This window comes from Rhinichthys klamathensis, unplaced genomic scaffold (assembly GCF_029890125.1).
Source record: "Rhinichthys klamathensis goyatoka isolate OS25496 unplaced genomic scaffold, OSU_Roscu_1.1 h1tg000098l_1, whole genome shotgun sequence".
Taxonomy (NCBI): domain Eukaryota; kingdom Metazoa; phylum Chordata; class Actinopteri; order Cypriniformes; family Leuciscidae; genus Rhinichthys; species Rhinichthys klamathensis.
Window position 1 is genome coordinate 2296985 of NW_026606637.1, and position 24228 is coordinate 2321212.

At 44.8% G+C, this 24228-nt stretch overlaps 1 long non-coding RNA gene across 1 annotated transcript; it reads left to right on the forward strand.

The window, feature by feature from the left end:
* Positions 1-23032: 23032 nt before the first annotated feature.
* Positions 23033-23501, forward strand: LOC130086597 (uncharacterized). The gene is made up of 3 exons (XR_008807238.1): positions 23033-23051; positions 23180-23269; positions 23363-23501. It is a non-coding gene; the product is annotated as an uncharacterized LOC130086597 (long non-coding RNA).
* The last annotated feature ends 727 nt before the right edge of the window (positions 23502-24228 follow it).

Genomic DNA, 24228 nt, shown 5'->3' on the forward strand with positions numbered 1-24228 from the left:
AATACATACCTTAATAGTATTTAAATTATACTAAAATAACACTGGAATCAAATACAACCAATTACCCACAAAACCTCAGCAAGCTCACAAGATGGATGAGGAAACAAGTGAATTTTTGTGAGGGTCGTCTTGGGTTTTATCATTTTAGATGGTGTCGTGCTCAGTTTGCCTTCTGTGAGTCATGCATTTCATCAATAAGCAATGCCATAATAAAAATTCTTATTTGGATGTAGGCCTACATCAGGGTTGCCAACTTTGGGACTTTGGCTGGAGTGAGACTGTAAAATTCGAAATTTTTTGGTAACCCTAACCCTAATTTTAAAAATGTCAGTCCTTGTTTACTTAGTATAAACCCTGATTTATGCAACAACAACAAAAAATATAATGGAAACATTTTTTCAAAATGTACAATTAATTTATTGATTGCACTATAAAAAAATAAAGATAGAGGTAATTAAATAACAAATAACAAACATGTAAAACAACAACATCTAAACAATAAGAAATCTCAAAACAAAAGGGACACATAATAGTTACTCCACCTCCCCAGAAAACCACAACACACAAGTTTCACAAATTAGGACTGTTATATGCCACAGTGGCAGTTTGGCCTGCTTCACTGCCTCTGCAAGAGGTTTGTATCTGAAGCAGGTTTCAATCCGTTCATGAACAATCCGTTCATTAGGACTGTTACGTGACAAATGAACGAAAGACTCGGAAGGTAAAGTAATTATTTATGTTCGCTGTAAATTATTTTTGACTGCATTATAATGATTTCTTAATTCAGAATATGATAAAGACTGCGTAGGTGGATGTGTTCGAGGAATTTGGCTGTTAAAAGTAAGTATAACATTTAAAGCCCTTTAAATGAACGAAATGACTCGAAAAAAGATTCGTTCATTTTAATGAACGAGATCGAACAAGCGAGTCAGTAAAATGATCCGAACTTCCCATCACAGGGTGCCATCAAGTGACAGTCTGTGGTGTCAGTCTTGTTTAGGCCAATAACTGAAAAGGTTCGCTCAGCATCCGCATTTGAGTGTGGCAGGCTCAACACAATCTGGACAACCTTTGATAATTTGGGGAATTTTAAAATGCCACTTGAAACGATTTGCCAAAACGTAATTTGTACCATGAGCCTATTTTTATTGAGCAATTAGCTAGCCCACATAACGCACATCAGACGTTTGCAACTATAGTTGACGTCTGTACTCTCGGCACACAGACTGATAAGGCAAGGCTACGACACTAGTGACAAGGCACATCATTTTATTATCTGCTTACCTTGATTGTCATCCAAACTTTCAAACGTGCATCAGTGGGCTCCGACTCCGAACCTATGCTCTGAACTCTCTCTGAACTTTTCACACGCAACTGATGTATCAGGTGCAAGGTTTTCAGCGAATCAACGATCAGAGAATACTACCGCATGAGAACGTTGTAGGCAGATGTTACAGCTGTGGGCCTTAAACTCCTCTCCTGTCATTAATAAGCTGTGGTCTAGTCATCAACAGAAAATTAACGGATTGAGAGGGGAGAAAAATGGATTTTGGCGTGACATTTCTTGCGTCAAGTCAAGTCAAGTCAAGTCATTTTATTTATATAGCACATTTAAACGAACCACAGTTGACCAAAAGTGCTTTACACATTAGATCAGGAAAGGCAAAAAACAATATGCCTTAAAATGACATACATAAGAACAGTTTAAAAGAAATAAAAAACATTAAAAAAAAAAAAAAAAAAAAAAACAATTGTTTTGCAAGACTTGATATGAAGTGGGAGGGAGTTCCAGAGTCTAGGGGCTATTACAGAAAAGGCTCTGTCCCCTCTGGTTTTAAGGCGTGTCTGGGGAATTGCAAAAAGCTGTTGGGTTGTAGACCTGAGTGATCTTGTGGCAGAGTAGGTGGACAGAAGCTCAGAAATATACAAAGGGGCTTGACCATGTAAAGCTTTAAAAACAAATAGTAAGACTTTAAAATCAATTCTAAATTTCACTGGTAACCAGTGAAGCTCGGCTAAAACTGGAGTTATGTGCTCAAACGTTTTGGTACCAGTGAGGAGTCTTGCAGCAGCATTCTGAACTAACTGAAGTCTATTTAGATTGTATTTGGTTAGACCTGTGTACAGTGAATTGCAGTAGTCTAAGCGTGAGGTAATAAAAGCATGAATGAGTGTTTCAAGATCTTTTTGGATAACGAGTACTTCAGCTTAGCTACTGTTCTAAGCTGATAAAAACTGCTTTTAACAACAGAGCTAACTTGTTTATTAAAATTAAGAGAGCTGTCGAAAATGACACCTAAATTTCTGACCTGATTCTGCAAATTCAATGACCAAGGGCCAAGGTCGTTGCTCCGGTATTTTGTATGGGTGGGTGATCCAAATAAAATCATCTCTGTTTTCTTGGTATTCAACTGGAGGAAGTTTTCTGCCATCCAGGATTTAATGTCTTCCAAACAGCTAAAAATAGTTTCAATAGATGTAGTGCAACAAGGGGAGATAGGTAAATAAAATAATGTATCATCGGCATAACAGTGGTATCTTAAGTTGTGCTTTTCAAGGATAGTGCCAAGGGGCAGCATGTATAGGGAAAATAGCAGGGGGCCAAGAACTGATCCTTGAGGGACGCCATATTTAATATCTACTGGAGGGGATGATTTAGCTCCCAGTTTGACAGTGAATGATCTCTCAGTCAAATACGATTTAAACCAACGTAAGACGGGGCCCTGTAGTCCAACACTTTTTTCCAAACGATCAATAAGAATACCATGATCGATAGTGTCGAAGGCAGCGCTAAGGTCCAAGAGGATAAGTAATGCACTTGATCCAGAGTCAATAGTAAGAAGGATGTCATTATAAACTTTAAGTAGTGCGGATTCAGTGCTATGGAGGGCTCTGAAACCAGATTGAAATTTATCCAATATGTTAAAACTCGTCAAGAAAGAGGAGATCTGCTGGAAAACTGCTTTTTCCAAAATTTTAGAAATAAAAGTTAAATTAGAAATGGGTCTAAAATTTCTAGGGTCGTTGGGGTCAAGATTGTTTTTTTTCAACAGTGGTTGTACCACTGCGTGCTTAAAACCAGAGGGAACAACACCAGTGTATAAAGAGCAGTTTATTATAGCTAACACAGTTGGACAAAGGACATCAAAGACCTCTTTAAAGAGACGAGAAGGGATAACATCTGAGGGGCAGCAAGAAGGCTTAAGGTGAGAAACTATCTCAGACAGCTCAGGGGAAGACAGAGGGGTAAAATGCTGAAGGATATTAATAGGACTGTAAGCTATAACGGAGATGCAACCCTGGGTTGTGATGCTAGATCTGATATGGTCAATTTTATGGATAAAATAATCAGAAAACTCATCACAAGTTAAGGATGTATCAACTGTATATGCCGGATTTAATAGTGTATCAACCACTTTAAAAAGAACTTTGGGTCTATTAGCCTGTGAGTTAATAAGCTCACTGAAATAATTAGCCTTTGCCTTTTTTACAGCGGCTTGGTAGGCTTTCAGATGTTGCAAAAATGTGTCATAAGAGACCTGAAGCTTATCTTTTTTCCATTTCCGTTCAGCCTGTCTACAGGCTTGACGGAAAGCTTGTGTGGAGCTATTCGCCCAAGGGGTTGAAGTGTTTGACTTGAGTCTTTTTAATTTTACAGGGGCTATCTGATCCAATGTATCAGTACAGGACAGGTTAAAACTAGAGACAAGCTCATCAATATTAGTGCATGATGGCAAGTCAGTACAAAGGGAAGAAGAGAGAGCAGGCTTAAAAGAGTTGGAAAAAAGGGAAGCTGTAGCTGAGTTAAAAGAACGAGCTAAAACATAAGTAGGGGAAAAGACAGAGGGAGGGCTATAGCTAGAAAATTCTAACTCAATCAGAAAATGATCTGAAAAGGCAACATTTGTGATATCAAGTTTATCAACTGATATCCCTGATGACAGGACAAGATCCAGTGTGTGGCCCTTGACATGAGTGGAGCCACAAACTGATTGAGTGAGGTTAAAAGAGTCGAGTAACACTAAAAATTCATTCACCATCGGCTTAGTTGGGCAACAGACATGAATGTTGAAGTCACCAAGAATAAGCATCTTGTCAGACTGAATGGCCATAACAGACAGGAGGTCAGAGAAATCATGTATAAAACAGCTAGTAGCTTTGGGGGGGTCTGTAAACCAGTGCACATAACAGAGGGCTTTGGAAACAATTTGCAAGTCTAAACAGTTGAACTTCAAAAGATCGGAGTAGTTTTTTACAGGAAGAATTTTGCAATTGAAAATATTCTTAAAGGCTGTAGCCAGGCCACCACGGCCTGAGATCCCTGGGGAATTTAGGAAACCCCACTGTCGAGGACATAATTCAGTGAATGGGGATGAATCACCAATACTAAGCCAGGTTTCAGTCAAAAATAAAATGTCCAACTCATGCGATGTGATAATATCATTTAAAATAAATGCGTGTGCGTGAGAGCGTGAGATTGATGCTAAAAGCGTGAGTGTCACACCAGATGCGTGAGAGTTGGCAACCCTGCTACATAAATCAGACCTTAAATAGGCGGAACAAAGAAAACAGAAGAAAAAGACTCGTGTGATGAGATCAAATATGAGTCCATTATATTGGCAAAGACAAACAAAAACCTTGCCATCCGCAAGAGTGCACATAGCCTACTCCAAAACGCTAATGCACTTCTGCAAACAGATAAACCAATTAAACAGAGCAGCAGACATAACGGGTTTTAAAACAGTCACATTTGCGTGCACACATGCACTTCACTCTTCGTTTCTGACATTATGGAGGCAGGTGTATCAGCAACTTGACACCAACGCTGAGCCATGCGGGTGGGATTAGTGATGCAGGCCGAGATGCGGGCTGTTCTGTTTGACCGCTGCTCAGGGGACGAGACCTGATTATCAATGAGCATAGTGCTACTCCTCCCATGCCCCGCAGGCCTGCTCCTGTGCTCAGTGCCGCGTGTCAGAGCTTGTTAGGGCAGCCGGAGCCCAGAGAGCAGAGAGTTTCAATCACAGTCAGTTCCCCCCAGGGCAGAAAGAGCCCCCCCACCTCTCCCACGTGTGCGTTTACCAGCACTGATATTTGGGCTGCCCTGGAGCTGAGCTCTAATTGACAGGTTAATGGAGGGAGGAAACGCTATGGCTGGGGAAAAAAAAGAATCATTAGTAGGTTTGTGCAGTAACTGTGCATTGCGGCAGGCCTTGGCAGTTGGCACCTGGGTTAGTGCAGAGTTAGTCTTAAAAAATACCATATTGGAGGGGGGTTGGGGGTTGCTGCCTCCACTGACAGGGTTCATGGGGTATTAGACAACAGCGCCGGCAGGAAAATTCAGGCAGGTTTGGAACATGAGCACACGTATACACTTATGGATACACACAGAAGCATAAGCACACTTGCTTTAAAACTTTTAGAAAAGTTTTTTTTTTTTCCAGTTTGGGTGGGATTTGCTAACACTAACAAAAATAGTTTTAGACGTACCACAATAATTCCATAGGGCTCTTTGAGGTACTTTGGGATTCCATAAAAGATACTATAGGATAGTAATCATTTAGAACCATAGTATTACTATCTAATACTGTCACAGTACTCTTTTTCTAACGAAGGAATCCCACAATTTGATATTTACTGAAGAGTTGGGTAATAATATAAAACGTACTGGGTGATTTCTGATCAGGTTTGGGTCCAATTATTTGCAGAGGCTGTAGAGTTTTGTGAAACGGGTTTGCAGATGTGTTCTTTAGAGAAAAAAAAAATCTGAATTGAATGTAATATTTCACATGTGTCTGTGTGTTAACATAATATACTGTCTAGTCCCAGACGTGTAGTGCTGGCTTGTCACCAGTATTGTTGCTATGATAAAGTGCACTACATTTTGAGTTTACTTTTATTTCAGTAAGCTCAAAATATAGGGCACTTATCATAGCATATAAAAACATTAAACTTATTTCATTTCATTAGTTTCCAAGACAATGTTTCGTATTTTAATTTAATTTAACTTGATATAATAAGATAACTAAAACTGAAATAAATTAAAAACAAAAACTTTAACTAAAATAGCAATACTTATAAAAATGCTAGTATATAATTGTACTAGTGTGTAAATAAATATTTCCAGATAATTATTTTAGACCTATTTGTGTGATGCTATCTATATAATAGTGTTCCAAATCAGTCAGTTACTGTTATAGCCGAAGCAGTTCTCTCGATTTTGAAACAGAGCCTTAGACATTTTTCACAGGTATGAATGCTTAAGGCATGACACTTGTTGCAGGCTGCATCTGTCATTTCACTAGTATGCAACTTTTCAACATTGCATACTGACGTATTACAGTAATTAGCAACAGCTGCTAATGCAGTGTATTCTAAATCTACTACTCATTCGCGCTAAAACTGGATGTACATAATGCTAATGTTATTCTCTCCAAGAGCATTAAGGTGAGACACTACAGGTGAATAGGGTACAATTTTTAAATAATAGATATCACCATGAAACTTCCTCAGTTAATTACTTACACAAGCATATAAAAAAATGTATTATAAGTTTTTGAAATTTGTATGTTTAATTATGCAAATTAGGCATTATCTCATTAAATATGCACAATTTTGCATATATTTTCGGTAGATAGATCTGAACATATGATAAAGCCAGGTGCAAAATTCTTTTTTCATTTTGTTTACACACAAGATGAAAAAAAAAGTTCAGAGGGATTTCAGGATATATGCTTTCATTACCTAGGAAATCAAAACATACTGTCTATAGCCTTAAAAAATCGATTTTCGCCATATTTTTTGGATTAAAAAGTCACATAAATCAGGCCAGGAATGATTTATTAACAAATCCCTCTGAAAAAATCTTCAGAATACTGCTAAGTGTATAACTGGAAAGTTTGGTGTACATAGGTGCTACATAGGCTGAGATATTTGTACTGGAGAATGACAAAAAACGATACTCGGTTACTAACGTAACCTCGGTTCTCTCTAGAGAGGGAATGAGTATTGCGTAAGCTAGCTTACGCTACGGGAAAGATTCATCTTCTCGAGATATTGAAGCCAAAAATTATCCTTAATTTTGTATTTATTGTCAACGCAGTGCAGCAGCTAGCAGACCTAGAGCAGGCTATCTTGCGTGCTCATTGGCTGCCCTGCGGCAACTGCAGCAGCCTACCAGTGAGCCCGGTGTGACGTAACACCCAATGGAAGGCGCCCGCGCCTTCATAGCCATAGCCCGCCAGAATGGGCGTGGCTTAGCGTATAAAAGAAGGGGCTGTAGGCTGACTTCCCTGGTTTTCGTCGACTGAAGCAGAGTCGCTCGGGGCGCGAGCACGGCCGGTTACGCAATACTCGTTCCCTCTCTAGAGAGAACCGAGGTTACGTTAGTAACCGAGTATTGTTCTCTTACGAGAGGTTCTCTCGTATTGCGTAAGCAAGCTTACGCTACGGGAACTTTTTGTCAACGCCGTGCGCGCCAAGCATCCACCATGAGTCCCCGAGTTTTTCAGGGAACCCAATAAGCGGAAAAATAAGGTGGCCAGCCGCGCGGGCCATCACTTGTATATAAGCACACATAGGGAATACAGAGCAGCGCGCTGGTCTGTATTAGCATATAGCACATACCCCATCGGTGCAGCTCAACCAGGAGAGCTAAGTTGCGTGAGAGTGGTCTGAGCACGAAGATCTGGGCAGAACGCACATCTCACTTAGACTGACAGAAGTTTAGCCTGCAGGGCGGGAACTTCTAGGTTATAAAGCCTGACAAAGGTAGAGGGGGAGCTCCAGCCCGCCGCTACACATATGTCGTGGATAGAAATCCCGCTGGACCATGCCCACGATGAGGCCATGCCTCTTGTGGAATGAGCCCTGATGCCCAGAGGGCATTGCAGACCTTTTGACGCGTAAGCAGCTGCTGTAGCGTCCAATATCCATCTGGACAAGCTTTGCATCGAGGCGGCGAGACCTTTGGTGCGTCCGCCAAACAAAACGAAAAGCTGTTCTGAACACCTGAAAGAGGCGGAGCGCGCAGTGTATAGCCTCAGCGCCCTGACTGGGCAAAGGAGATTCACATCGCTCTCGCTGTCGGATGCTGGCAGAGCCGACAGCGAAACAACTTCCGCTCTAAAAGGAGTGCCCATCACTTAGGAACATAGCCATGTCTAGGTTTGAGGATGACTTTAGAGTCATTTAGCCCGAACTCAAGACACGTCGCGCTGCAGGTCCCCCACACGTTTAACTGATGACAGCGCAGTCAGAAAAACGGTTTTCAGTGATAGATATTTTAACTCCACGGAGTCCAGTGGCTCAAAGGGGAAGATTTTCAGGGCCTCGAGGACCGAGGAAAGGTCCCACATAGGAAACGACGGGGGGCGCGGCGGATTCATCCTTCTAGCTCCTCTAAGGAAGCGGATAACCAGCTCATTTTTTTCCCAGCGACCGGCCGTGCATTGACTCTGCGAACGCTGCTACGGCCGCCACATACACTTTGAGCGTGGATGGGGACCTCCCCTTATCCAACAGCTCTTGTAGGAAAGTGAGCAGTTGCGAAACCCCGCATTGTCCATGGGTCCAGACCTCTGTCAGTGCACCATTTGGAGAACACTGACCATTTAGACGCGTAGAGCCTTCTCGTAGAAGGGGCTCTGGACTGCATGATCGTGTTCATCACTCTTTCTGGCAGGGCAACGAGTACCCGTTGATCAACCATGCGTGCAGAGACCAGCGCTCTGGATGGGGATGCCAGATCGAGCCGCGAGCTTGAGAGAGGAGATCTGCCCTCACCGGAATCGGCCACGGGGCTGTGCGTGACAGCCGTGACAGCTCCGGGAACCAAGTCTGATTCTCCCAACGCGGGGCTATGAGGAGCACCGAGTGGCGCGTTTCCCTGATCCTCTTGATTACCTGTGGCAACAGAGAGACCGGAGGGAAAGCATACAGCGGGCGGCTGGGCCAAACCTGGGCCAGCACGTCCTCGTCCTTCAAAAAGAACATCAGGCAATGAGCGTTGTCCTTTGACACAAATAGGTCGACCTCCGCTCTGCCGAAAAGGCGCCACAGTTTCTGGACTGTTTGGGGATGCAGGGACCATTCCCCTGGGGGAACGTTGTCCCTGGACAGTCTGTCTGGGCCGTCTTTCATATAGCCAGCCACATGCGCCGCCCTCAGCGAGCGCAGGTGGATCTGAGACCAAGTAAGGAGGCGTTCCGCCAGATTGCAGAGGTTTCTGGATCTGACACCGCCCTGACGGTTTACATAGGACACCACAGACATGTTGTCCGAACGGACTAGAACATGTTGGTCCTGTATGAGCGGGAGGAAGCACTTCAGCGCATTCTCGACCGCTATCATTTCCAGACAGTTTATGTGAAAACGACTTCTCTTGATCTGACCACTGGCCAAAGGCCGGTCTGACCTTTCGATAAGAGATAGCTCCTATAATTACTCCCCGCTGATACCAGTCGGCTACTAACCAGGGCTGCAGAGCTGCTATGCAGGTCTGAGTCACTCTGATCTTCTCGCCGCCAGAAGCCCAAGCTCGGCGAGACACGCGAGCATTCAGTCAGAGTTGGAGCGGGCGCATGCGCAGTAGGCCCGGCTGAAGCACTGCTGCAGCTGATGCCATACAGCCCAGCATCCTTTGAAAGGTTTTCAAAGGGAAAAAGCTGCCCTTCTGGAAGGATGCGCTGATACACTAGGTGTCGAACACGGCGCGCGCGCTGTGTCTATAAACGAGCCGTCATGGCCACAGAGTCCCGTTCTATTCCTAGAAGGAAATCGACTGACTGGGCAGTAATGAGCTCTTGGTCCAGTTGACCGAGAGTCCCAAGTTCTCCAGGTGACTGAGGAGCACCGTTCTGTGAGATAACAGTTTTATCTCTGACTGTGCCAAAATCAGCCAATCGTCCAGATAGTTCGTGATTCGCAAACCTGATTTCTCAAGGGGGCGAGCGCCGCGTCCATGCACTTCATAAATGTACGGGGTGCTAAAAGACAGGCCGAACGGCAGGATGGTGTATTGATAAACCTGACCGTCGAAGGCGAATCTCAAGAATGGCCTGTGACGGGGTATTATCTGAATCTGAAAATAGGCATCTTTCAGATCGAGAGAGATAAACCAGTCCCTCGGGCGAGGATTTTCCTGGTCGTAAGCATTTTGAACGGCCTTTTCATAAGCACTTTGTTCAAATGTCTCAGATCTAAGATGGGCCTGAGGGCTCCGTCCTTCTTGGGCACGAGAAAAATATCGGCTGTAAAAGCCTGACTCGCTCAGAGAAGGCGGTACCAGCTCTATAGCACCTTTGCACAGTAGCTTCGCTATTTCTGCGCGGAGTAGATGTGCTACTTCTGCATTCACTGTCGTTGCGGTCCGCGCTTGAAAGCGCGGGGACGGCGAACGAACTGACGTGAATAGCCCTGCTTTATTGTGCTTAGCACCCATTCTGAAGAACCCCTGGGATAGCTTCCCATGTTTTTATATGTACAGCTAGGGGGCGAATGGCCTCCGCGCTCTGATCGCCGCACTTTGGGGGATCGAGAAACTGAACCGGAGGAGTGGGCGTGGTGCGCGCGCCCTCAGTACTTGGAGGCGGCAGCTCGCTGACAACCGTGACAGGCTGAATTGTGTGTGAGGTCCCAATTGCCATGAATGGGGATCGTTCTTTTACCATTTTGTGATGCGCGAGCAGCGCCCTGGGCGAATTGTCTATTAGTAAGCGTGAGCGCTTGTGCGTGGGCACGAGACTTACATATGAATGTGACGCCCTGATCGCTTTGGATGGGGAGCGTTTTATGATCGCCTTGAGACGTGAGCGCGGCGCTATGGGCAGAGTGTTTATTAGTAAGCGTGAGCGCTTCTGAGCGGGCACAGGACTTACAGTTATAAGTGACGCCCCGATCGCTTGGGATGGGCGGCGTTTTATAGTCACTCTTAGATGCGCGGGCGGCGCTCGGGGAGAGGTGAAAAAGACGTCTCGCTGCTCTTTTAGGAAGTGTAGAACACAGAATACAGAGATTAAAGGATATGTCGCCGGATAGCGTAGCTTGCACGGATGGCTGAAGGTGGCGAAGACGGCCGGCTTCCTCAGCGCTGTCCTAGCCTACAGCCCCTGAAATCAGCCTACAGCCCCTTCTTTTATACGCTAAGCCACGCCCATTCTGGCGGGCTATGGCTATGAAGGCGCGGGCGCCTTACATTGGGCGTTACGTCACACCGGGCTCACTGGTAGGCTGCTGCAGTTGCCGCAGTAGGTCTGCTAGCTGCTGCACTGCATTGACAATAAATACAAAATTAAGGATAATTTTTGGCTTCAATATCTCGAGAAGATGAATCTTTCCCGTAGCGTAAGCTAGCTTACGCAATACGAGAGAATCTCTCGTAAGAGAACTCATTTTGAGAAAAAGGCATTTAAAGATTTAAGTAGGGAATTTAATAAATTTCTATTGGAAATATTTGCTCAAAAACAGAATAAATGCTCAGGCCCTTAGTAATAATAATATATTGTAGCGACACTGACGGGTATCCGGCCAAAGGTTCGGAATTAGCAAATCCTGGTCAGTGGATTAAAATTACTGGAAGCTAATCTAATCAACCACAGCTCTACCCTTCTTTTTGGCTGTGACACAAAGAAGTTTTGTTCGGACTTGATTGAGTCACTGACTACAATTCGCACACACGGCAGTTCTCTCTAATGATTAAGTCAAAGAAGACTTTGTTTACCACCAAAAGACATTTGACCAAGAGCCCCGCTTTGGCGAGATCACGCGGAGAGCGCCCCGAGGGTTTCCTACGAAGATGACAAGACGAGCATTGTCAATTTAAATCCGCACACACAGGATTCCCCGGAGAAAACGCTGACTGAACAATCACATCCACGCATACCCGCACACAAACGACCTTCCTGTATGCATGCATATCTAATTAGTTTTGTCTTATTCTATAGATGTAATTTTAACTGTTCTGTAACTTCGAACCTTAAGTTTATTTCTAAAGAAAGATTCTATAACTCTCCCTCTTGCTAGGTCATAAAACTTTATGACTCCCAAAAGGAATTCCAAGGGAAAATCACAGCTCCCACTTGAATTCTGATGAAGAAAGAGGAATAGACTCTGCAATCTTATATTGTCTATAAGTATAACCACTTAAGAAATGCATAAACATGAATTTGATATTTCCTAGGTCATGGTAGCAGGTATTATGGCTTTATAGTCGTGTGAAGAAACTTTAAAATGCTTGTAATTCTGCATATGAATGTAACTCTATGTTCTTCTACTTTTACCTGCCATGTCTGGTAGCTGTTTGACCGTCTTGTTTTGACTGAACCAGTCATACATAGGATATTACTGTAAAATCTATTGTCCGGTTTGTACAATCTTTCTGGGTAGGAATGACAAAATGTTATACCATCATAAATGATCCTGACAAGACAAAGAGGAATCTTCCGCGGGCACTTTTCTCCCAGCTGACTGGTGCCTTCATGCCAGAAGGGGCGTGAACCTAAGTGTCCTTAAAGAGACGCGCCGAGCTTCCCTTCACCCTTCTGAAACGCTTCTGAAACTCTTCCTGCTCTCTTCGAAGCTTCATCATGTGACTCCTCGTGCATTTGGACCTCGCCTTAGTGTGATGATCCATCGTTTCTTTTCTTTTTTTGTTTCTTCAAGTTTATTTTATCCTTTTCGAGGTCTCCTCTGTTCATGTCTTCTCGCGAAGAAAATGAACACAGCCAGACTGGCAAGCTTCACCTACAAGGACATTCAAACACGCCGCGCTCACGCGCGCTGGACGAACCCGAACTCGTGACACGAGGACAGAGAGAGACACACACGCCGCCTTCACATCAACCACAAAAGAGCTTTACCTGTTGCTAGTAACCGTTTACCATTCTTTCGAAGTTTAAGATCTGTGATTCTTGTTGTCTCAAAAGGTTCTGTCTGTGATGAATTTTGCCAAACCAGAAGATCTCTCATCTTCTTACTCTCTCTCTCTCTCTCTCTCTCTCTCTCCCTCCCAATCTTTCTCTCTCGCAACCACTCTCTCTCTCACTCCTGTTTGTTATTCGTCTGTCTCGTTAGTTTTACTGTTTAACTGTACATACATGTATCCTGTGTTCAAATGTAGAATTCTGTATCCGTAGTTTCAATTATTAAAACCATATTCTTGATTGATCCTGAAGTGCTCATTTACAAGTCAATGAAATGATGATCTCATAGCTACAAAGCTTTACAAGTTGTTACTATTTCAGTAACGTAAATTTTATAAACACGAGAAAATTAATGTTCACGGCCGGAACATTGAGATTTCTTGGAGTTTATAAAAAGGGATAACTTTGTTGAGAAGTTGGTAAGTTAATCTTACAGCTGTTTGCTGGACAAACCGATTGTTTGATAACTGAATTAATTCCCTTAAAGTTATCTCATATAATCGATCTGTAATGAGACCATTGATATATGAATGAGGAATTATAATTCGTTATGATTTACCATTCATACATACGATCGATCTGTTTTCAATTTCGATAATATAACTGTAATATGCAAATATATTAATCATATTTCATGATTAATTATTAAAATTCCCTATAAATAATTTGAGCTAATTAAGGCACATCTCAATGTGGCTACAATATAATATTTCAAGCTCATGAAAACTGATTATTTAATAACATGGCAGGCATATAAGGCCTACAACTGCAGTAACTCAATGAATTAACATTGGCAGAGTACACCACGTGATGCGTCTGAGCGAATCACGTTAGCAGAAACCAGCAGTAGCCTATGAGATTTCGTCATTAGCTTTAAATTACCCTTTGGACATTCACGATTGGTTACTGATAGAAAGGAAATGCCCATATTTGGGTTACATAGCGTTGTGCAGGAGATTCAGAGATTTACAACGATACCGGTAATGACTGACTTCAGTAAACAGACGGAACGCGGCATGACGCGATGGAATGCTATAACTTGCTATAACTTTATTACATTTTGCAAGTAAACAAAATGTAATAAAATAAACATCTTAATGTATATTTTCAACGTTTTCTTTATAGCAGCTTGAAAGAACACATATTGAAGGAGTAAACTAGCCCAAAATCTCAAAACTGATCACTGCATGACAAATCGATGTTTTTGCCTGCCGTGTCTCGCCTTAAACCACCACTGTCAATAAATGTTCTCTTTTCATGCAGCTCCAGAAAAGGAACTAATTTGGAGTGTGTAAGGAAATCTCTCAGAGATTGTTATCTCACACACACACACACACGCACACACATACATACACATAACTTTACCTCAGCGGGACACTCTACAAGCTTCCAATTACACCCAGTCTCACCTCTCATTAGGATGCATTAACAAAGAGTCCAGATTTAGTTTAAATAAAGCAGATTGTGAAGCAATAAAGACTGGCCTAGCATCTGCGGTCTGTCAGGCAGGTGTGAGGCCTGATCCCAGCGCTCCTCTTGGCCCATCACCTATCTACTTTCTCCTCGACAATGGAAGCCCTTGGTCGGCTCTGGGGAGCAGCGGACCGCTCAGCAGCCATTGATCGCATGAGGTGGAGGCAGCCGTGTGTGTCATTATTGGAATGCAGTATTCCTCCTCCTGCTTTTCATGTCTTCACACTCTACGAGCACGACATCGACCATTCTCTTTGCAGCATTACTCTCTACAAGAGAGACCAATGTGCTGGTAGAACTAAACTTGAGGAAGTTTCTAAAGTCCACCTGCCTCCCTCAAGCTTATCTATCTAGTTATCATCTCTGCCCCCCTCTTCTCCCTTCAGTTGTTGTTTAGTTTAAACTGTTGAAGCCTGCATATTGAAGGATGCCTTGAAAGATGTTATATCTGTTGAACAAGTGTTGAACAGCGTCTTAAACCTAGGATGATGAGCGCTGACTAAAAGTGAAAGGCCTTGGCACCAGTTTTCTTAGAAACTCTACGTGTACTGACAAGTCAAGATGATAAAATTAGAAAACAAAATAGCTTTTCTTCGGAATTGTGTTAGTTTTATTGTGTTTGGGTGCAACTGTACATATTCAAAATGTCTTTATTCATATGAAGTGTGTTGGTCCTTTTTGGATGTTAAAATTATAGGGAAGAACAAACTTGAAAAAAATGCAGTGCAGCACAGGATCATTATATAGTACACATCAGGGATTTTTTTTCAAGAGGCCCCTTCATGAAATATAAAGGCAGTGGGTTGCTGCTATAAAGAGCTCACGATGAGGGAAAATTCAGAAATAAGTAACGGCGTTCCCATTACCCTTCAATTTGCACAATAAAGAGCTCATGATGAGGGTGTGATGAAGTTCGGCTGGATTGCCCTCTAGTGTCACGAGAGGGCGCTCCACTTCTGCACTGGCTTCCCTTGGACTGTTTTCGCACACACCCTGAACTGATTGCGCACACCTGTTTCCACTGATCACTCTCACACCTGCATCTAGTTCCACACGCAGCTCCACACTCATTTATACCCCACTCTCACTATCACTCATTGCTAAGTCTTGTTTTACTGTTGTGGACATCACCAAGCTTTTCCGAGTCTAGTCCTGTCTGTGTTTCTGACCCATCGCCTGTTTCCTGGATTCCGTTTCGTCTGCCGCCTGCCTCTGTCTTCCCGCCTGGTTATCGGACTCTGAGTATTGCCTTGTCTCCTATGCTGTGTTTGCTGTCTGTGACCCTAGCCTGTCTGACTATCCTCTAATAAACTCACGCTGCGTTTGGATCTAACCTTTTTCTGGTTGTTCATGACAGAGGGAAAATTCAGGAATAAGTAACTGCGTTCCCATTACCCTTCAATTTGTGGAAATTGAAATTGTGAATTGAATATACACCCAATGGAAACACGTCAATTTCACAAAAACTCCCATATATCGCAAAAAAAGAGCTCACATGACGTGGTTTTTCAGGCAATTCGAAAAAGGAATATTTTGGAAAACGTCTCGGTTACGTATGTAACCCTTGTGTAACGTTACGTCGGATGACGATGAATGGGGTTTTGCTTAGAAAGCCTATCAACTTCGAGTCTTACAAAACGAGCCAATGGCAAAGAAATGCCATGGGTCTGCGGAATTTGGATGGGGGGGGGGGACTTAGAGAATACACATATGACCCGAAGGAATGCATATGGAGAACACTGGGGTGTCCAGCCGCAGGTGGAATATTTCAACCCCAGGGGTGGCAAGGTGGCTTGCCAAGGGAAAGACACATGCTCAGAGAGGCTTACAGTGGAAATACACATGTGGGGATCGCTCAGGGGAGGGACCATGTACACAGGAGGCACCTAGCCGACACACAGGCAAAAGACACTGGCACCGACGTCAGGAGTGGTGGAGGAACTCAGGGCTTGAGGGAAGCTCACCTGAGGAAATATCGCACGTATCCAGTCCGTGGAGTGGAATGGCGAGAAAGCGAAGACACCTGAGCGGGTCCTAGTACCGGCTGGTTGAAGCGAGTACATGGGAGGACACTGGCTCCACTCGGAGATTGTAGAATCTGGCGAATGTGTTGGGTGTCGCCCAGCCTGCAGCTCTGCAGATGTCTGTTAGCGAGGCGCCATGCGCTAGAGCCCAAGAGGACGCCACACTCCGGGTGGAGTGGGCAGTCACACCAAGGGGGCACGGTCGACCTTGCTGCTGGTATGCCAAAGCAATGGCGTCCACTATCCAGTGAGACAGCCTTTGCTTGGAGAGAGCCTTTCCCTTCAGCTTCCCACCATAACAGACAAAGAGCTGGTCTGAGGTCCTGAAACACTGTGTTCTGTCTACATAGGCGCGGAGGGTGCGTACTGGACAGAGCAGTGCCAAGGCTGGGTCTGCCTCCTCCAGGGGCAGCGCTTGCAGGTTCACCACCTGGTCCCGGAAGGGAGTGGTGGGAACCTTGGGGACATATCCAGGCCGGGGTCTCAGGATCACATGAGAATAGGCCGGTCCGAATTCCAGGCACGCTTCGTCTACAGAAAATGCGTGCAGGTCCCCTACCCTCTTAATGGAGGCCAATGCAACCAGGAGCGCTGTCTTAATTGACAGGAAGTTAAGCTCCACTGATTGCAGAGGCTCTAAGGGAGCACTCTGCAGGGCAGTTAGAACCACTGAGAGGTCCCAAGAGGGAACGAGAGGAGGATTCAGTCTCCTCGCTCCTCTCAGGAACCTGATGATCAGGTCGTGCTTTCCCACGGAGAAGAGCACCAGGAGACGAAGAGGTTCCACTTCAACGCATAGGCATGTCTGGTGGACAATGCTCTAGCGGAAGTGATGGTAGCCACCACCGCTGGTGGTAGGGTACTCAAACCTACCTCGTCCCGTCTAGGAGCCACACGTGGAGGTTCCAGAGACCGGGACGAGGGTGCCATAGGGTGCCGCTGGTGGTAGGGTACTCAAACCTACCTCGTCCCGTCCAGGAGCCACACATGGAGGTTCCAGAGATCGGGAAGAGGGTGCCATAGGGTGCCCCTGGCCAATTCCTTCCTCAGAGGAATTTGGCCAGGGAGGTGCTGTACAAGTTCGGAAAACCAGGTCCGGGTGGGCCAATGAGGCGCAACCAAGACGACCTGCTCCTCGTCCTACCTGATCTTGCACAGGGTCTGTGCAAGAAGGATCACTGGGGGAAACACTTACTTGCGGAGGCCCCGCGGCCAGCTGTGCGCCAGTGCATCCGTGCCGAGCGTGCCCTCGGTCAGGGAGTAAAACAGGTCGGAATGGGACGAGTCGTGGGAGGCAAACAGGTCCACCTGTGCGTCCCCGAACTGATCCCAAATCAGCTGGACTGACTGGGGATGGAGTCTCCATTCTCCAGGAAGAGGCTGAAGCCGTGAGAGCTTGTCGGCTGCACAGTTCAGGTCTACGGGGATATAAATGGCTCGAAGTGACCTCAGATGCTTCTGACTCCATAAGAGGAGGTGGCGGGCGAGTTGCGACATATGGCGGGAGCGTAGACCACCTTGTCGGTTGATGTACGCTACTGTCGCGGTATTGTCTGATCGGACTAGTGCGTGCTGGTTCTTGAGCAACGCATGGAAGCGGTGCAGAGCGAGACGTACTGCCAGCAATGTCCATTGCACATGGCACCCCAGCCCGTGGTGGAGGCATGTGTTGAGACAACAACATGTTGATAAGCCAGTCGTCGAGATAGTTCAGGATGCAAACCCCGTGTAGCCGAAGCTGCACAAGGTCTGCCTCGACGACCTTCGTGAAGACGCGAGGAGACAGGGCTAGCCCGAATGGGAGAACCGCGTACTGGTATGTCTGCCCCTCGAAAGCAAACCATAGGAACGGTCTGTGTCGAGGGAGAATGGAGACATGGAAGTAGGCGTCCTTCAGGTCGATCGCTGCAAACCAATCCTGGGGCCGCACACATTCGAAAATGTGTTTGGCTGTGAGCATCTTGAACGGCAGCCTGTGAAGGGAGCGGTTCAGGACGCGCAGGTCCAGGATTGCCCGTAACCCACCGGATTTCTTCGGGACAATGAAGTACGGGCTGTAGAAGGGGTGATCGGGGTGTGGATGAGGGGACTCTCCCTTTTGCAAGATCATTGAGTCTCGACCGAAGTGTTACGAGTGCCATGTTTCCGCAATGAAAACATGAGTCATCCACAAGCGCTGCTTTAGCGGGCTCTAAGCCCAAACACACAAAGCAACGATTGTGCCCATCAGAGTCAGATAGAAGTCGACCGCAACCAGAAGTGCACGGGCGATGCATCTTTAAAAAGACGTGCCACGCGCTGCTCTTTTAGAGAGGATTAATCTCCGCAGAGTGTTGAAGCGACCAGGGAGAAACACACACACTGGCAGATCACTGCACAGATCGCAGGGAATGTGCACTCGCTGGGAATCGCCGTCACACCAACACCTGGAGAGAAGCTCGTCTCGAAGAGGAAGAGAAGATCTCAGGATGGCTTTGGGAGTGAAGCATACACTTGGCTTCGAAGCGAAAACTTATCTGCATATTGCCGGCGTTCTCCTTTTATACCCACGAGGTGGGGCGGAGTTGCGCCATGCAAATTCCGCAGACCCATGGCATTTCTTTGCCATTGGCTCGTTTTGTAAGACTCGAAGTTTTGATAGGCTTTCTAAGCGAAACCCCATTCGTCGTCATCCGACATAACTCGGAGTAACAACGAAAGGGAAGGTATGTTTGGACAAAATATTAATATTCTTTATTAAACTCATAAAAGACAAAAGAATTACAGGAATACTGGATTATAAACAACAAAATAATGCCACAATTTATCAAGACCTTGAAGCAGATAGGAGGGAGAAACGCACCTCATACGTGGCCGCACCCAAGTATAAGGGGAATTCCTTGCCATTAATGCTTGGATAATACACCTAAGTCTCCTCTGGTTAAATATAACAACTAGTGCAGTGGCTTGCGATATACTTAAACCTACTAACATCCGTTGCCATGACTTTTGGAATGATTTATCGTGAGAGGAAAAATGTACGTTTTAGTCGCATAAAATCGGTTAATGGAAACGGCATCATTCGCAATAGTTTTTTATTGACATTTGGAAAATATCCCAGATATAGTCTTTAATAAATCCATACAGGAGAAATGTAGGACAAAATAGACGTAACATAAATGACACCAGTGCCCGTATTTATCAAGCTTCTCAAAGTGCCATTTTAGTCATCAAGTTATCAAATTTCTTAAAGCTAAGAATCAGTCTTACCCTCCCAGTTATTTAGGACAGCTCGAGAGTTCTCTCAAGTGGTTAGGAGTTGCCAATATAGGGGCTTGTGATGTACTAAGGAGACAGAGATGTGCGTGAAACTTTCAGGAGATAAATATTTGACGACGAGCAGTTAATATAGGGATGAGTCACGATCTTCCAATAGGCCTATTCGATTAGTTGATTTAATTATAGAATATCCAATAGGTTGTGCGATTATTGTCAAAAAAAATCACAATGTTTTCGGTGCTGATGCGGTGGTGACGCGTTCATGTAACCAGAGGGTGACAATAACGCACCTAAAAGCTGTCACAAAGAACCGGCAAAAGTAATGATTATGAATGTGTCAAATATAGCAAGAAGACATTTTAAACTCTAAGATCATTTGGCAAAACAGTCTTACAGTTCAGCACAACACTCACTTGCAGCTCACTTGCTGACTTGCAAAAGCTCATATCTCTCCCAAAACTGTTCACTCATGCTTCAAAACTAAATTCCTTTACCATATAAAGAGTCAGTGCCAGGAAAATGGCAAAGATCCTTCTCAATTGCTTTGGCTCATTTCTTGAAACAGACCGGACGTTCTCAACACTCTTGGTGCTTTTGCCAAAATAACTTGGTTGGTTCGGCACAATACCATGATTCACCTGCAAAAGCTCATACCTCTCCCAAAACAGTTCACTCATGTGTCAAAACTAAATTTCCTTCTCATTTAACCCTCTGGGGACGGATTGGGCGGTACCGCCCAAAATGGCATACTTTTACAAATGTGTATATATCTTAAAAACTATTAATGATAGAGAGGTGCGGTCTTTTTTACCGTCTTCCTCAGATTCCGCTGAAAACAGTGATAACTTACCCGGCTTGTAAATATACACACTTGTTGCGCAATACCACTATGTAAAGGGCCAATGAAATCGATGTTGTTTGGCAGATTCTGCAAGCAACAACCAATGGAAAAATTGCCGATGGTGAAATATTTTTCTTATCCAATCAGAGGAAGGTTACCATGACGTATCTAGCAAATCAGAGGACTCTGTAGCCTTGCAAGGGGTGGTACTATATAGTTAGGGATATGACGCAAACAGCGTTGAATGGAGAGAAGGAGAGAGAGCGAACGGAGGCTTACGGAGCGGATTATCAGAGAAATATGAGAGAGAGACAGAACAATTATAATATATATATATATATATATATATATATATATATATATACATCCAATTATAACATTATTTATTGTTTTAGCACTTTTATGATGGCAAGCAGTAAAGATTTACGGTGGAACAAGCTCTGGAACAATTACTGGAGAGTGACGAGGAGAAAGCATTGCTTAGAAAATTCTAAGCATTCCTAAGAAAAACGCCTAGGACTATTTGTAAATAAAGTTAAATGTTTCATTGTTCTTTACACATTTTATTTAACAATTACACATTTCTGTCAAGCAAAGGCTTTGAAAATATATATTTTTTATTCAAAAACTGTTCACTATTGTTGTGTGATGTGTGATTTTCAGAAATAAATGACAAAAATCTAATTTCCGTTTTTGAAATTCTCTAGTTTATTGTACATTGTTCACTCATACTTCCTTTATAAACACACTACATGCATGCTTATGTTAGCTTAGGGTCTTCTGAATCCATAGATACCAAACACATAGTGTTCCATCTCCATTACATGGTTTATAAGCCCAAATGTAAAAATAGAGAAAACGGACCAAAAATGGCTTAGTCCCCAGAGGGTTAAACAGTCAGTGCCCCCAAAATGCTTCATCCCTTTGGCATTGTGTAAGCACTGCAAGTCAAAATGTTTAGATGTTTTGTCACTATGGCAGAGGACCATTGAAATATCCCTCATGTCCACCTTTCAGTCTTAGCCCAGTCCTTCATTGACAATGGTTACTGTACTGTTTTTTGTCTAGCTAACAGAATACAATTGTGTATAAAAAAAAGAAAAAAAAAGAAATAGGATTTTAGGGTAAGAGTAGCCTCCAAGGTTTGACATCACACATTGCACTCATACTGCCAAGGAAATTGTAACCATTATCATTCACACACATAAAGTAACTTCCATACATCAGAGTAAAAAGAAAATGTATACAGCATAATATACTGTAATATAAACACACAAACAAAAAACAATGAAAATTAAATGCAGCCTACAGTGCTGTAAATAAAGCTGGAGTTTCACAACTAACAGTTCTTCACTGGTCGCTGTCCTCACCTTCCCTCTCCTGGCCACCGTCCTCACCCTCCTGGCAATCCAGACGCTGCTGTCTGTCTGGCCACAGATTCTCGTCCACATTACAGCTCTCACTGCTCCTGCATCTCTCACTGTTCCTGCACCTCTCACTGCATCTCTCACTGCTCCTGCACTTCTCACTGCATCTCTCACTGCACCTGCATCTCTCACTGCTCCTGCATCTCTCACTGCTCCTGCACCTCTCACTGCATTTCTCACTGCTCCTGCACTTCTCACTGCATCTCTCACTGCACCTGCATCTCTCACTGCTCCTGCACCTCTCACTGCATTTCTCACTGCTCCTGCACTTCTCACTGCATCTCTCACTGCACCTGCATCTCTCACTGCTCCTGCACCTCTCACTGCATCTCTCACTGCTCCTGCATCTCTCACTGCTCCTGCACCTCTCACTGCATCTCTCACTGCTCCTGCACTTCTCACTGCATCTCTCACTGCTCCTGCATCTCTCACTGCATCTCTCACTGCTCCTGCATCTCTCACTGCATCTCTCACTGGGCCTGCTCTTCTCCCTGGGCCCCTTGCCAGACATTACAGTGTTTGTCTTTTTCTGTTTCCAAAAACATCACTCCTCATTTTACTGTATAAGTGTCAATGTAATAGAAAAAAATAACCCCTGCCACTGAGTCTAAGCCAGACTGGAATCAGCTGCGGTTGGCCCAACATAAATCATCTGTGTGTCAATTATTCAATTGTTTGTTTATTATTTTGCTGAGATATATTGTTTTTGAACTGATATCATTGCAGAAGCAGAGGTTTTTATACTGTATCTAAGGTTTGGAATATTGTTTTTGCTATTGTGGGATGGTGTGTGTTAACATTCGCAAATACTACAAAAACAATCCATAATTTTGTTGGGAGGTATAGCTTGTCTGTTAAGAAAATGAAAGCATTGTGGAAATGTGTTCACTGACTGCATATTGTGTGAAAACGACATGAAATGTGTGAATGGTATGGCCACAAAAGACCAATGCTGTGCTAATTGTGTTTAGAGTTTTGAAAATGTGACAACTGGTTGGACAGACGCTTGTTAGCGACTGAAAAAAACTGAAGAAGACAGAAGAACACGCGTGTGTTTATCCGGTGCAGAGAGGCCTATGATGCTGAATGATTTCATCAAAGGCTTTGAGTGAGTATACTACAGAAATGGATAACAAAATCTATTAAATCTTAAATTGTAGTTTATTTGAATTATTGTAATTTCAAACGGAGAAATTACAACACTTTTCTGATTCTTGATCTGTGCATTTGCTGCAGAGCTTTTGTGGTGGAGCAGGACCTGCAAGGAAAGATGATGGCAGCATTTGTTGGGAAAAAAAGGTTTTAGGGATTTTACTCAAATATAAAGTAAGATCATTTTTGTTATTTTTAATACATAAATCAAATGACATTGTGCTGTTAAAATGACTGCTTTTGTATAATGTTTGTGCATTTTTGTAGGATCTGAAATGTCTGCAGACTGGTGTGAGCACTGAGGATGAGGAGCCCAGAGCTGAATCCTGGAAGTGGTGCCATGGATGAGACCCTCCATCTCTCCATCTGCCCTTATGAGACCCTCTATCGCTCCATCTGCCCTTATACAGCCGAGCCCGCGACTCACGTCCGCCCAGCCGAGCCCGCGACTCACGTCCGCCCAGCCGAGCCCGCGACTCACATCAGCCCAGCCGAGCCCACGCTTCTCGTCAGCCCAGCCGAGCCCACGCCTCTCGTCTGCCCAGCCGAGGCCGCGCTTCACGTGAGCCCCGACGAGCATGCACTTTACGTTAGCCCCGACGAGCATGCACTGCACGTGAGCCCAGTGAGTGAATCAAGTCCAGTGAGTGAATCAAGCCCTGTGAGTGAATCAAGCCCAGTGACGCGCCGCAGGAGGAGGAGGAGGACTCGTTCGGCTCGCCAGTTTCCGGTGAGCGTACCCAGACGCCTCGCCCTGCCGGCCCCGCCTCTGCGCCTCGCCCTGCCGGCCCCGCCTCGGCGCCTCGCCTTGCCTGCGCCCTTCAAGCTCCGGGAGGCCTCTCTTGAACCCGTTGACAGCTCGGAGGTTCCTCCCGTGGTTTTCCCCAAGTATTTTTGGGGGGGGGGGGGGCAGTAGGTACCCTGTGAGGGCCATGGAGGCGACGCTGACATGGACCTCGTCTCCGCCTCATCCTGCTCCGCCCTGGCCTTCGCCTCGTCCTGCTCTGCCCTGGTCGCCAGCCCAGTCTGGTCCGCCCACGCTCTGCGGCCCAGGCCCGCCTTGGCTACCTCCTGGTCCCGTTCCCCTGCACGGGCCTGGCCCTCCGTCCCTCTCCCAGGATTGTCTTTGCTCT